At 37.3% G+C, this 12,154-nt stretch overlaps 1 protein-coding gene across 1 annotated transcript in view; it reads left to right on the top strand.

Moving 5' to 3' along the window:
* The window catches only part of LOC115121162 (general transcription factor IIF, polypeptide 1), a 28,223-nt gene that overhangs the window by 11,316 nt on the left and 4,753 nt on the right, over positions 1-12,154 (top strand). The gene's annotated exons all lie outside the window — the stretch shown is intronic.

The following is a 12,154-nucleotide window of genomic DNA, read 5'->3' as shown; positions in this document are numbered from 1 at the left end:
TGTTGAAGGGGCTATGATGTGATAATGTTGTGTGTTTTTGTTGAAGGGGGCTATGATGTGATCATGTTGTGTGTTTTTGTTGAAGGGGCTATGATGTGATAATATTGTGTGTTTTTGTTGAAGGGGCTATGATGTGATAATGTTGTGTGTTTTTGTTGAAGGGGCTATGATGTGATAATATTGTGTGTTTTTGTTGAAGGGGCTATGATGTGATAATGTTGTGTGTTTTTGTTGAAGGGGCTATGATGTGATAATGTTGTGTGTTTTTGTTGAAGGGGCTATGATGTGATAATGTTGTGTGTTTTTGTTGAAGGGGCTATGATGTGATGTGTGTTTTTGTTGAAGGGGGCTATGATGTGATAATGTTGTGTGTTTTTGTTGAAGGGGGCTATGATGTGATAATGTTGTGTGTTTTTGTTGAAGGGGCTATGATGTGATAATGTTGTGTGTTTTTGTTGAAGGGGCTATGATGTGATAATGTTGTGTGTTTTTGTTGAAGGGGGCTATGATGTGATCATGTTATGTGTTTTTGTTGAAGGGGCTATGATGTGATAATGTTGTGTGTTTTTGTTGAAGGGGGCTATGATGTGATCATGTTATGTGTTTTTGTTGAAGGGGGCTATGATGTGATAATGTGTGTTTTTGTTGAAGGGGGCTATGATGTGATAATGTTGTGTGTTTTTGTTGAAGGGGCTATGATGTGATCATGTTGTGTGTTTTTGTTGAAGGGGGCTATGATGTGATAATGTTGTGTGTTTTTGTTGAAGGGGCTATGATGTGATCATGTTGTGTGTTTTTGTTGAAGGGGCTATGATGTGATAATGTTGTGTGTTTTTGTTGAAGGGGCTATGATGTGATCATGTTGTGTGTTTTTGTTGAAGGGGGCTATGATGTGATCATGTTGTGTGTTTTTGTTGAAGGGGCTATGATGTGATCATGTTGTGTGTTTTTGTTGAAGGGGGCTATGATGTGATCATGTTATGTGTTTTTGTTGAAGGGGGCTATGATGTGATAATATTGTGTGTTTTTGTTGAAGGGGGCTATGATGTGATAATGTGTGTTTTTGTTGAAGGGGGCTATGATGTGATCATGTTGTGTGTTTTTGTTGAAGGGGCTATGATGTGATAATATTGTGTGTTTTTGTTGAAGGGGGCTATGATGTGATAATGTTGTGTGTTTTTGTTGAAGGGGCTATGATGTGATAATATTGTGTGTTTTTGTTGAAGGGGCTATGATGTGATAATGTTGTGTGTTTTTGTTGAAGGGGCTATGATGTGATAATGTTGTGTGTTTTTGTTGAAGGGGGCTATGATGTGATAATGTTGTGTGTTTTTGTTGAAGGGGGCTATGATGTGATAATGTTGTGTGTTTTTGTTGAAGGGGCTATGATGTGATAATGTTGTGTGTTTTTGTTGAAGGGGCTATGATGTGATAATGTTGTGTGTTTTTGTTGAAGGGGGCTATGATGTGATAATATTGTGTGTTTTTGTTGAAGGGGCTATGATGTGATAATATTGTGTGTTTTTGTTGAAGGGGCTATGATGTGATAATGTTGTGTGTTTTTGTTGAAGAGGGCTATGATGTGATAATATTGTGTGTTTTTGTTGAAGGGGCTATGATGTGATAATGTTATGTGTTTTTGTTGAAGGGGCTATGATGTGATAATATTGTGTGTTTTTGTTGAAGGGGCTATGATGTGATAATGTGTGTTATTTTGAAGGGGCTATGATGTGATAATGTTGTGTGTTTTTGTTGAAGGGGCTATGATGTGATAATGTTGTGTGTTTTTGTTGAAGGGGCTATGATGTGATAATGTTGTGTGTTTTTGTTGAAGGGGCTATGATGTGATCATGTTATGTGTTTTTGTTGAAGGGGCTATGATGTGATAATGTTATGTGTTTTTGTTGAAGGGGGCTATGATGTGATAATATTGTGTGTTTTTGTTGAAGGGGCTATGATGTGATAATGTGTGTTTTTGTTGAAGGGGCTATGATGTGATAATGTTGTGTGTTTTTGTTGAAGGGGCTATGATGTGATAATGTTGTGTGTTTTTGTTGAAGGGGCTATGATGTGATAATGTTGTGTGTTTTTGTTGAAGGGGCTATGATGTGATAATGTTGTGTGTTTTTGTTGAAGGGGGCTATGATGTGATAATGTTGTGTGTTTTTGTTGAAGGGGGCTATGATGTGATAATATTGTGTGTTTTTTTGAAGGGGGCTATGATGTGATAATGTTGTGTGTTTTTGTTGAAGGGGGCTATGATGTGATAATGTTGTGTGTTTTTGTTGAAGGGGCTATGATGTGATAATGTTGTGTGTTTTTGTTGAAGGGGCTATGATGTGATCATGTTATGTGTTTTTGTTGAAGGGGCTATGATGTGATAATGTTATGTGTTTTTGTTGAAGGGGGCTATGATGTGATAATATTGTGTGTTTTTGTTGAAGGGGCTATGATGTGATAATATTGTGTGTTTTTGTTGAAGGGGGCTATGATGTGATAATGTGTGTTTTTGTTGAAGGGGGCTATGATGTGATAATGTTGTGTGTTTTTGTTGAAGGGGCTATGATGTGATAATGTTGTGTGTTTTTGTTGAAGGGGGCTATGATGTGATAATGTTGTGTGTTTTTGTTGAAGGGGCTATGATGTGATAATGTTGTGTGTTTTTGTTGAAGGGGGCTATGATGTGATAATGTTGTGTGTTTTTGTTGAAGGGGGCTATGATGTGATAATGTTGTGTGTTTTTGTTGAAGGGGGCTATGATGTGATAATGTGTTGTGTTTTTGTTGAAGGGGGCTATGATGTGATAATATTGTGTGTTTTTGTTGAAGGGGCTATGATGTGATAATGTTGTGTGTTTTTGTTGAAGGGGGCTATGATGTGATAATGTTGTGTGTTTTTGTTGAAGGGGGCTATGATGTGATAATATTGTGTGTTTTTGTTGAAGGGGCTATGATGTGATAATATTGTGTGTTTTTGTTGAAGGGGGCTATGATGTGATAATGTTGTGTGTTTTGTTGAAGGGGCTATGATGTGATAATGTTGTGTGTTTTTGTTGAAGGGGGCTATGATGTGATAATGTTGTGTGTTTTTGTTGAAGGGGGCTATGATGTGATAATGTTGTGTGTTTTGTTGAAGGGGGCTATGATGTGATAATATTGTGTGTTTTTTGTTGAAGGGGCTATGATGTGATAATGTTGTGTGTTTTTGTTGAAGGGGGCTATGATGTGATAATGTTGTGTGTTTTTGTTGAAGGGTCTATGATGTGATAATGTTATGTGTTTTTGTTGAAGGGGCTATGATGTGATAATGTTGTGTGTTTTTGTTGAAGGGGCTATGATGTGATCATGTTGTGTGTTTTTGTTGAAGGGGCTATGATGTGATCATGTTGTGTGTTTTTGTTGAAGGGGGCTATGATGTGATCATGTTGTGTGTTTTTGTTGAAGAGGGCTATGATGTGATAATATTGTGTGTTTTTGTTGAAGGGGCTATGATGTGATAATGTTATGTGTTTTTGTTGAAGGGGGCTATGATGTGATAATATTGTGTGTTTTTGTTGAAGGGGCTATGATGTGATAATGTGTGTTTTTGTTGAAGGGGCTATGATGTGATAATGTTGTGTTTTTGTTGAAGGGGCTATGATGTGATCATGTTATGTGTTTTTGTTGAAGGGGGCTATGATGTGATAATGTTGTGTTTTTGTTGAAAGGGGCTATGATGTGATAATGTTGTGTGATTTTGTTGAAGGGGGCTATGATGTGATAATGTTGTGTGTTTTTGTTGAAGGGGGCTATGATGTGATAATGTTGTGTTTTTGTTGAAGGGGCTATGATGTGATAATGTTGTGTGTTTTGTTGAAGGGGGCTATGATGTGATGTGTGTTTTTGTTGAAGGGGGCTATGATGTGATAATGTTGTGTGTTTTTGTTGAAGGGGGCTATGATGTGATAATGTTGTGTGTTTTTGTTGAAGGGGGCTATGATGTGATAATATTGTGTGTTTTTGTTGAAGGGGGCTATGATGTGATAATGTTGTGTGTTTTTGTTGAAGGGGCTATGATGTGATAATGTTGTGTGTTTTTGTTGAAGGGGCTATGATGTGATAATGTTGTGTTTTTGTTGAAGGGGGCTATGATGTGATAATGTTGTGTGTTTTTGTTGAAGGGGCTATGATGTGATAATGTTGTGTGTTTTTGTTGAAGGGGGGCTATGATGTGATCATGTTGTGTGTTTTTGTTGAAGGGGCTATGATGTGATAATATTGTGTGTTTTTGTTGAAGGGGGCTATGATGTGATAATGTTGTGTGTTTTTGTTGAAGGGGGCTAGATGTGATAATGTTGTGTGTTTTTGTTGAAGGGGGCTATGATGTGATAATGTTGTGTGTTTTTGTTGAAGGGGCTATGATGTGATAATGTTGTGTGTTTTTGTTGAAGGGGCTATGATGTGATAATGTTGTGTGTTTTTGTTGAAGGGGGCTATGATGTGATAATGTTGTGTGTTTTTGTTGAAGGGGGCTATGATGTGATAATGTTGTGTGTTTTTGTTGAAGGGCTATGATGTGATAATGTTGTGTGTTTTTGTTGAAGGGGGCTATGATGTGATAATGTTGTGTGTTTTTGTTGAAGGGGGCTATGATGTGATAATGTTGTGTGTTTTTGTTGAAGGGGCTATGATGTGATAATATTGTGTGTTTTTGTTGAAGGGGCTATGATGTGATAATGTTGTGTGTTTTTGTTGAAGGGGCTATGATGTGATCATGTTATGTGTTTTTGTTGAAGGGGCTATGATGTGATCATGTTGTGTGTTTTTGTTGAAGGGGGCTATGATGTGATCATGTTGTGTGTTTTTGTTGAAGGGGCTATGATGTGATAATGTTGTGTGTTTTTGTTGAAGAGGGCTATGATGTGATAATATTGTGTGTTTTTGTTGAAGGGGCTATGATGTGATAATGTTATGTGTTTTTGTTGAAGGGGGCTATGATGTGATAATATTGTGTGTTTTTGTTGAAGGGGGCTATGATGTGATAATGTGTGTTATTTTGAAGGGGGCTATGATGTGATAATGTTGTGTGTTTTTGTTGAAGGGGGCTATGATGTGATAATGTTGTGTGTTTTTGTTGAAGGGGCTATGATGTGATAATGTTGTGTGTTTTTGTTGAAGGGGGCTATGATGTGATAATGTTGTGTGTTTTTGTTGAAGGGGGCTATGATGTGATAATGTTGTGTGTTTTTGTTGAAGGGGCTATGATGTGATAATGTTGTGTGTTTTTGTTGAAGGGGGCTATGATGTGATAATATTGTGTGTTTTTGTTGAAGGGGGCTATGATGTGATAATGTTGTGTGTTTTTGTTGAAGGGGCTATGATGTGATAATGTTGTGTGTTTTTGTTGAAGGGGCTATGATGTGATAATGTTGTGTGTTTTTGTTGAAGGGGGCTATGATGTGATAATGTTGTGTGTTTTTGTTGAAGGGGGCTATGATGTGATAATGTTGTGTGTTTTTGTTGAAGGGTCTATGATGTGATAATGTTATGTGTTTTTTTGTTGAAGGGGGCTATGATGTGATAATATTGTGTGTTTTTGTTGAAGGGGCTATGATGTGATAATGTTGTGTGTTTTTGTTGAAGGGGCTATGATGTGATCATGTTGTGTGTTTTTGTTGAAGGGGCTATGATGTGATCATGTTGTGTGTTTTTGTTGAAGGGGCTATGATGTGATAATGTTGTGTGTTTTTGTTGAAGAGGGCTATGATGTGATAATATTGTGTGTTTTTGTTGAAGGGGGCTATGATGTGATAATGTTATGTGTTTTTGTTGAAGGGGGCTATGATGTGATAATATTGTGTGTTTTTGTTGAAGGGGGCTATGATGTGATAATGTGTGTTTTTTTGAAGGGGCTATGATGTGATAATGTTGTGTGTTTTTGTTGAAGGGGCTATGATGTGATAATGTTGTGTGTTTTTGTTGAAGGGGCTATGATGTGATAATATTGTGTTTTTGTTGAAGGGGCTATGATGTGATAATGTTGTGTGTTTTTGTTGAAGGGGGCTATGATGTGATAATGTTGTGTGTTTTTGTTGAAGGGGCTATGATGAGATAATGTTGTGTGTTTTTGTTGAAGGGGCTATGATGTGATAATGTTGTGTGTTTTTGTTGAAGGGGGCTATGATGTGATAATATTGTGTGTTTTTGATGAAGGGGGCTATGATGTGATGTGTGTTTTTGTTGAAGGGGGCTATGATGTGATCATGTTATGTGTTTTTGTTGAAGGGGGCTATGATGTGATAATGTTATGTGTTTTTGTTGAAGGGGGCTATGATGTGATAATATTGTGTGTTTTTTGTTGAAGGGGGCTATGATGTGATAATGTGTGTTTTTGTTGAAGGGGGCTATGATGTGATAATGTTGTGTGTTTTTGTTGAAGGGGCTATGATGTGATAATGTGTTTTTTTGAAGGGGCTATGATGTGATAATGTTGTGTGTTTTTGTTGAAGGGGCTATGATGTGATAATGTTGTGTGTTTTTGTTGAAGGGGCTATGATGTGATAATATTGTGTGTTTTTGTTGAAGGGGGCTATGATGTGATGTGTGTTTTTGTTGAAGGGGGCTATGATGTGATCATGTTATGTGTTTTTGTTGAAGGGGCTATGATGTGATAATGTTATGTGTTTTTGTTGAAGGGCTATGATGTGATAATATTGTGTGTTTTTGTTGAAGGGGGCTATGATGTGATAATGTGTGTTTTTGTTGAAGGGGCTATGATGTGATAATGTTGTGTGTTTTTGTTGAAGGGGGCTATGATGTGATAATGTTGTGTGTTTTTGTTGAAGGGGGCTATGATGTGATAATATTGTGTGTTTTTGTTGAAGGGGCTATGATGTGATAATGTTGTGTGTTTTTGTTGAAGGGGCTATGATGTGATAATGTTGTGTGTTTTTGTTGAAGGGGCTATGATGTGATAATGTTGTGTGTTTTTGTTGAAGGGGCTATGATGTGATAATGTTGTGTGTTTTTGTTGAAGGGGCTATGATGTGATAATGTTGTGTGTTTTTGTTGAAGGGGCTATGATGTGATAATGTTGTGTGTTTTTGTTGAAGGGGCTATGATGTGATAATGTTGTGTGTTTTTGTTGAAGGGGGCTATGATGTGATAATGTTGTGTTTTTGTTGAAGGGGGCTATGATGTGATAATGTTGTGTGTTTTTGTTGAAGGGGCTATGATGTGATAATGTTGTGTGTTTTTGTTGAAGGGGGCTATGATGTGATAATGTTGTGTGTTTTTGTTGAAGGGGCTATGATGTGATAATGTTGTGTGTTTTTGTTGAAGGGGTCTATGATGTGATAATGTTATGTGTTTTTGTTGAAGGGGCTATGATGTGATAATATTGTGTGTTTTTGTTGAAGGGGGCTATGATGTGATAATGTTGTGTGTTTTTGTTGAAGGGGCTATGATGTGATCATGTTATGTGTTTTTGTTGAAGGGGGCTATGATGTGATCATGTTGTGTGTTTTTGTTGAAGGGGGCTATGATGTGATCATGTTGTGTGTTTTTGTTGAAGGGGGCTATGATGTGATAATGTTGTGTGTTTTTGTTGAAGAGGGCTATGATGTGATAATATTGTGTGTTTTTGTTGAAGGGGCTATGATGTGATAATGTTGTGTGTTTTTGTTGAAGGGGCTATGATGTGATAATATTGTGTGTTTTTGTTGAAGGGGCTATGATGTGATAATGTTGTGTGTTTTTGTTGAAGGGGGCTATGATGTGATAATGTTGTGTGTTTTTGTTGAAGGGGGCTATGATGTGATAATGTTGTGTGTTTTTGTTGAAGGGGGCTATGATGTGATAATGTTGTGTGTTTTTGTTGAAGGGGCTATGATGTGATAATGTTGTGTGTTTTGTTGAAGGGGCTATGATGTGATAATGTGTGTTTTTGTTGAAGGGGCTATGATGTGATAATGTTGTGTGTTTTTGTTGAAGGGGCTATGATGTGATCATGTTGTGTTTTTGTTGAAGGGGGCTATGATGTGATCATGTTATGTGTTTTTGTTGAAGGGGGCTATGATGTGATAATATTGTGTGTTTTTGTTGAACGGGGCTATGATGTGATAATGTGTGTTTTTGTTGAAGGGGGCTATGATGTGATAATGTTGTGTGTTTTTGTTGAAGGGGGCTATGATGTGATAATGTTGTGTGTTTTTGTTGAAGGGGGCTATGATGTGATAATGTTTGTGTTTTTGTTGAAGGGGGCTATGATGTGATAATGTTGTGTGTTTTTGTTGAAGGGGTCTATGATGTGATAATGTTATGTGTTTTTGTTGAAGGGGCTATGATGTGATAATATTGTGTGTTTTTGTTGAAGGGGGCTATGATGTGATAATATTGTGTGTTTTTGTTGAAGGGGCTATGATGTGATAATGTTGTGTGTTTTTGTTGAAGGGGCTATGATGTGATCATGTTGTGTGTTTTTGTTGAAGGGGCTATGATGTGATAATGTTGTGTGTTTTTGTTGAAGGGGGCTATGATGTGATAATATTGTGTGTTTTTGTTGAAGGGCCTATGATGTGATAATGTTGTGTGTTTTTGTTGAAGGGGGCTATGATGTGATAATGTTGTGTGTTTTTGTTGAAGGGGGCTATGATGTGATAATGTTGTGTGTTTTTGTTGAAGGGGGCTATGATGTGATAATGTTGTGTGTTTTTGTTGAAGGGGCTATGATGTGATAATGTGTGTTTTTGTTGAAGGGGGCTATGATGTGGTAATGTTGTGTGTTTTTGTTGAAGGGGGCTATGATGTGATCATGTTGTGTGTTTTTGTTGAAGGGGCTATGATGTGATAATGTTGTGTGTTTTTGTTGAAGGGGCTATGATGTGATCATGTTATGTGTTTTTGTTGAAGGGGCTATGATGTGATAATGTTGTGTGTTTTTGTTGAAGGGGCTATGATGTGATAATGTTATGTGTTTTTGTTGAAGGGGCTATGATGTGATAATATTGTGTGTTTTTGTTGAAGGGGGCTATGATGTGATCATGTTGTGTTTTTGTTGAAGGGGGCTATGATGTGATCATGTTATGTGTTTTTGTTGAAGGGGGCTATGATGTGATAATGTTGTGTGTTTTTGTTGAAGGGGGCTATGATGTGATAATGTTGTGTGTTTTTGTTGAAGGGGGCTATGATGTGATAATGTTGTGTGTTTTTGTTGAAGGGGTCTATGATGTGATAATGTTATGTGTTTTTGTTTAAAGGGGCTATGATGTGATAATATTGTGTGTTTTTGTTGAAGGGGGCTATGATGTGATAATATTGTGTGTTTTTGTTGAAGGGGGCTATGATGTGATAATGTTGTGTGTTTTTGTTGAAGGGGCTATGATGTGATCATGTTATGTGTTTTTGTTGAAGGGGGCTATGATGTGATAATGTTGTGTGTTTTTGTTGAAGGGGGCTATGATGTGATCATGTTATGTGTTTTTGTTGAAGGGGCTATGATGTGATAATGTTGTGTGTTTTTGTTGAAGGGGGCTATGATGTGATCATGTTGTGTGTTTTTGTTGAAGGGGGCTATGATGTGATCATGTTGTGTGTTTTTGTTGAAGGGGCTATGATGTGATCATGTTGTGTGTTTTTGTTGAAGGGGCTATGATGTGATAATATTGTGTGTTTTTGTTGAAGGGGGCTATGATGTGATGTGTGTTTTTGTTGAAGGGGCTATGATGTGATCATGTTATGTGTTTTTGTTGAAGGGGCTATGATGTGATAATGTTGTGTGTTTTTGTTGAAGGGGGCTATGATGTGATAATGTTGTGTGTTTTTGTTGAAGGGGGCTATGATGTGATAATGTTGTGTGTTTTTTGTTGAAGGGGGCTATGATGTGATAATGTTGTGTGTTTTTGTTGAAGGGGCTATGATGTGATAATGTTGTGTGTTTTTGTTGAAGGGGGCTATGATGTGATAATATTGTGTGTTTTTGTTGAAGGGGGCTATGATGTGATGTGTGTTTTTGTTGAAGGGGGCTATGATGTGATAATGTTATGTGTTTTTGTTGAAGGGGGCTATGATGTGATCATGTTATGTGTTTTTGTTGAAGGGGCTATGATGTGATCATGTTGTGTGTTTTTGTTGAAGGGGCTATGATGTGATCATGTTGTGTGTTTTTGTTGAAGGGGGCTATGATGTGATAATGCTGTGTGTTTTTGTTGAAGAGGGCTATGATGTGATAATATTGTGTGTTTTTGTTGAAGGGGGCTATGATGTGATAATGTTATGTGTTTTGTTGAAGGGGCTATGATGTGATAATATTGTGTGTTTTTGTTGAAGGGGCTATGATGTGATGTGTGTTTTTTTGAAGGGGGCTATGATGTGATAATGTTGTGTGTTTTTGTTGAAGGGGCTATGATGTGATAATGTTGTGTGTTTTTGTTGAAGGGGCTATGATGTGATAATGTTGTGTTTTTGTTGAAGGGGGCTATGATGTGATAATGTTGTGTGTTTTTGTTGAAGGGGGCTATGATGTGATAATGTTGTGTGTTTTTGTTGAAGGGGCTATGATGTGATAATGTTGTGTGTTTTTGTTGAAGGGGCTATGATGTGATAATGTTGTGTGTTTTTGTTGAAGGGGCTATGATGTGATAATGTTGTGTGTTTTTGTTGAAGGGGGCTATGATGTGATAATATTGTGTGTTTTTGTTGAAGGGGGCTATGATGTGATAATGTTGTGTGTTTTTGTTGAAGGGGCTATGATGTGATAATGTTGTGTGTTTTTGTTGAAGGGGGCTATGATGTGATCATGTTATGTGTTTTTGTTGAAGGGGCTATGATGTGATCATGTTGTGTGTTTTTGTTGAAGGGGCTATGATGTGATCATGTTGTGTGTTTTTTGTTGAAGGGGCTATGATGTGATCATGTTGTGTGTTTTTGTTGAAGGGGCTATGATGTGATAATGTTGTGTGTTTTTGTTGAAGGGGCTATGATGTGATCATGTTATGTGTTTTTGTTGAAGGGGGCTATGATGTGATAATATTGTGTGTTTTTGTTGAAGGGGCTATGATGTGATAATGTTGTGTGTTTTTGTTGAAGGGGCTATGATGTGATAATGTTGTGTGTTTTTGTTGAAGGGGCTATGATGTGATAATGTTGTGTGTTTTTGTTGAAGGGGGCTATGATGTGATAATATTGTGTGTTTTTGTTGAAGGGGCTATGATGTGATAATGTTATGTGTTTTTGTTGAAGGGGCTATGATGTGATCATGTTGTGTGTTTTTGTTGAAGGGGCTATGATGTGATAATGTTGTGTGTTTTTGTTGAAGGGGGCTATGATGTGATCATGTTGTGTGTTTTTTGTTGAAGGGGCTATGATGTGATCATGTTGTGTGTTTTTGTTGAAGGGGGCTATGATGTGATCATGTTATGTGTTTTTGTTGAAAGGGGCTATGATGTGATCATGTTGTGTGTTTTTGTTGAAGGGGCTATGATGTGATAATATTGTGTGTTTTTGTTGAAGGGGCTATGATGTGATAATATTGTGTGTTTTTGTTGAAGGGGCTATGATGTGATAATGTTGTGTGTTTTTGTTGAAGGGGCTATGATGTGATAATGTTGTGTGTTTTTGTTGAAGGGGGCTATGATGTGATAATATTGTGTGTTTTTTGTTGAAGGGGCTATGATGTGATAATGTTGTGTGTTTTTGTTGAAGGGGCTATGATGTGATAATGTTGTGTGTTTTTGTTGAAGGGGCTATGATGTGATCATGTTGTGTGTTTTTGTTGAAGGGGCTATGATGTGATAATGTTGTGTGTTTTTGTTGAAGGGGGCTATGATGTGATCATGTTGTGTGTTTTTGTTGAAGGGGCTATGATGTGATCATGTTGTGTGTTTTTGTTGAAGGGGGCTATGATGTGATCATGTTATGTGTTTTTGTTGAAGGGGGCTATGATGTGATCATGTTGTGTGTTTTTGTTGAAGGGGCTATGATGTGATCATGTTGTGTGTTTTTGTTGAAGGGGCTATGATGTGATAATGTTGTGTGTTTTTGTTGAAGGGGGCTATGATGTGATAATGTTATGTGTTTTTGTTGAAGGGGCTATGATGTGATAATGTTGTGTGTTTTTGTTGAAGGGGGCTATGATGTGATAATGTTGTGTGTTTTTGTTGAAGGGGGCTATGATGTGA

The sequence above is a fragment of the Oncorhynchus nerka genome, linkage group LG26, assembly GCF_034236695.1.
Source record: "Oncorhynchus nerka isolate Pitt River linkage group LG26, Oner_Uvic_2.0, whole genome shotgun sequence".
Taxonomy (NCBI): domain Eukaryota; kingdom Metazoa; phylum Chordata; class Actinopteri; order Salmoniformes; family Salmonidae; genus Oncorhynchus; species Oncorhynchus nerka.
The sequence above is the reverse complement of the archived record's forward strand: the minus strand, read 5'-3'. Positions and strand labels throughout refer to the sequence as shown.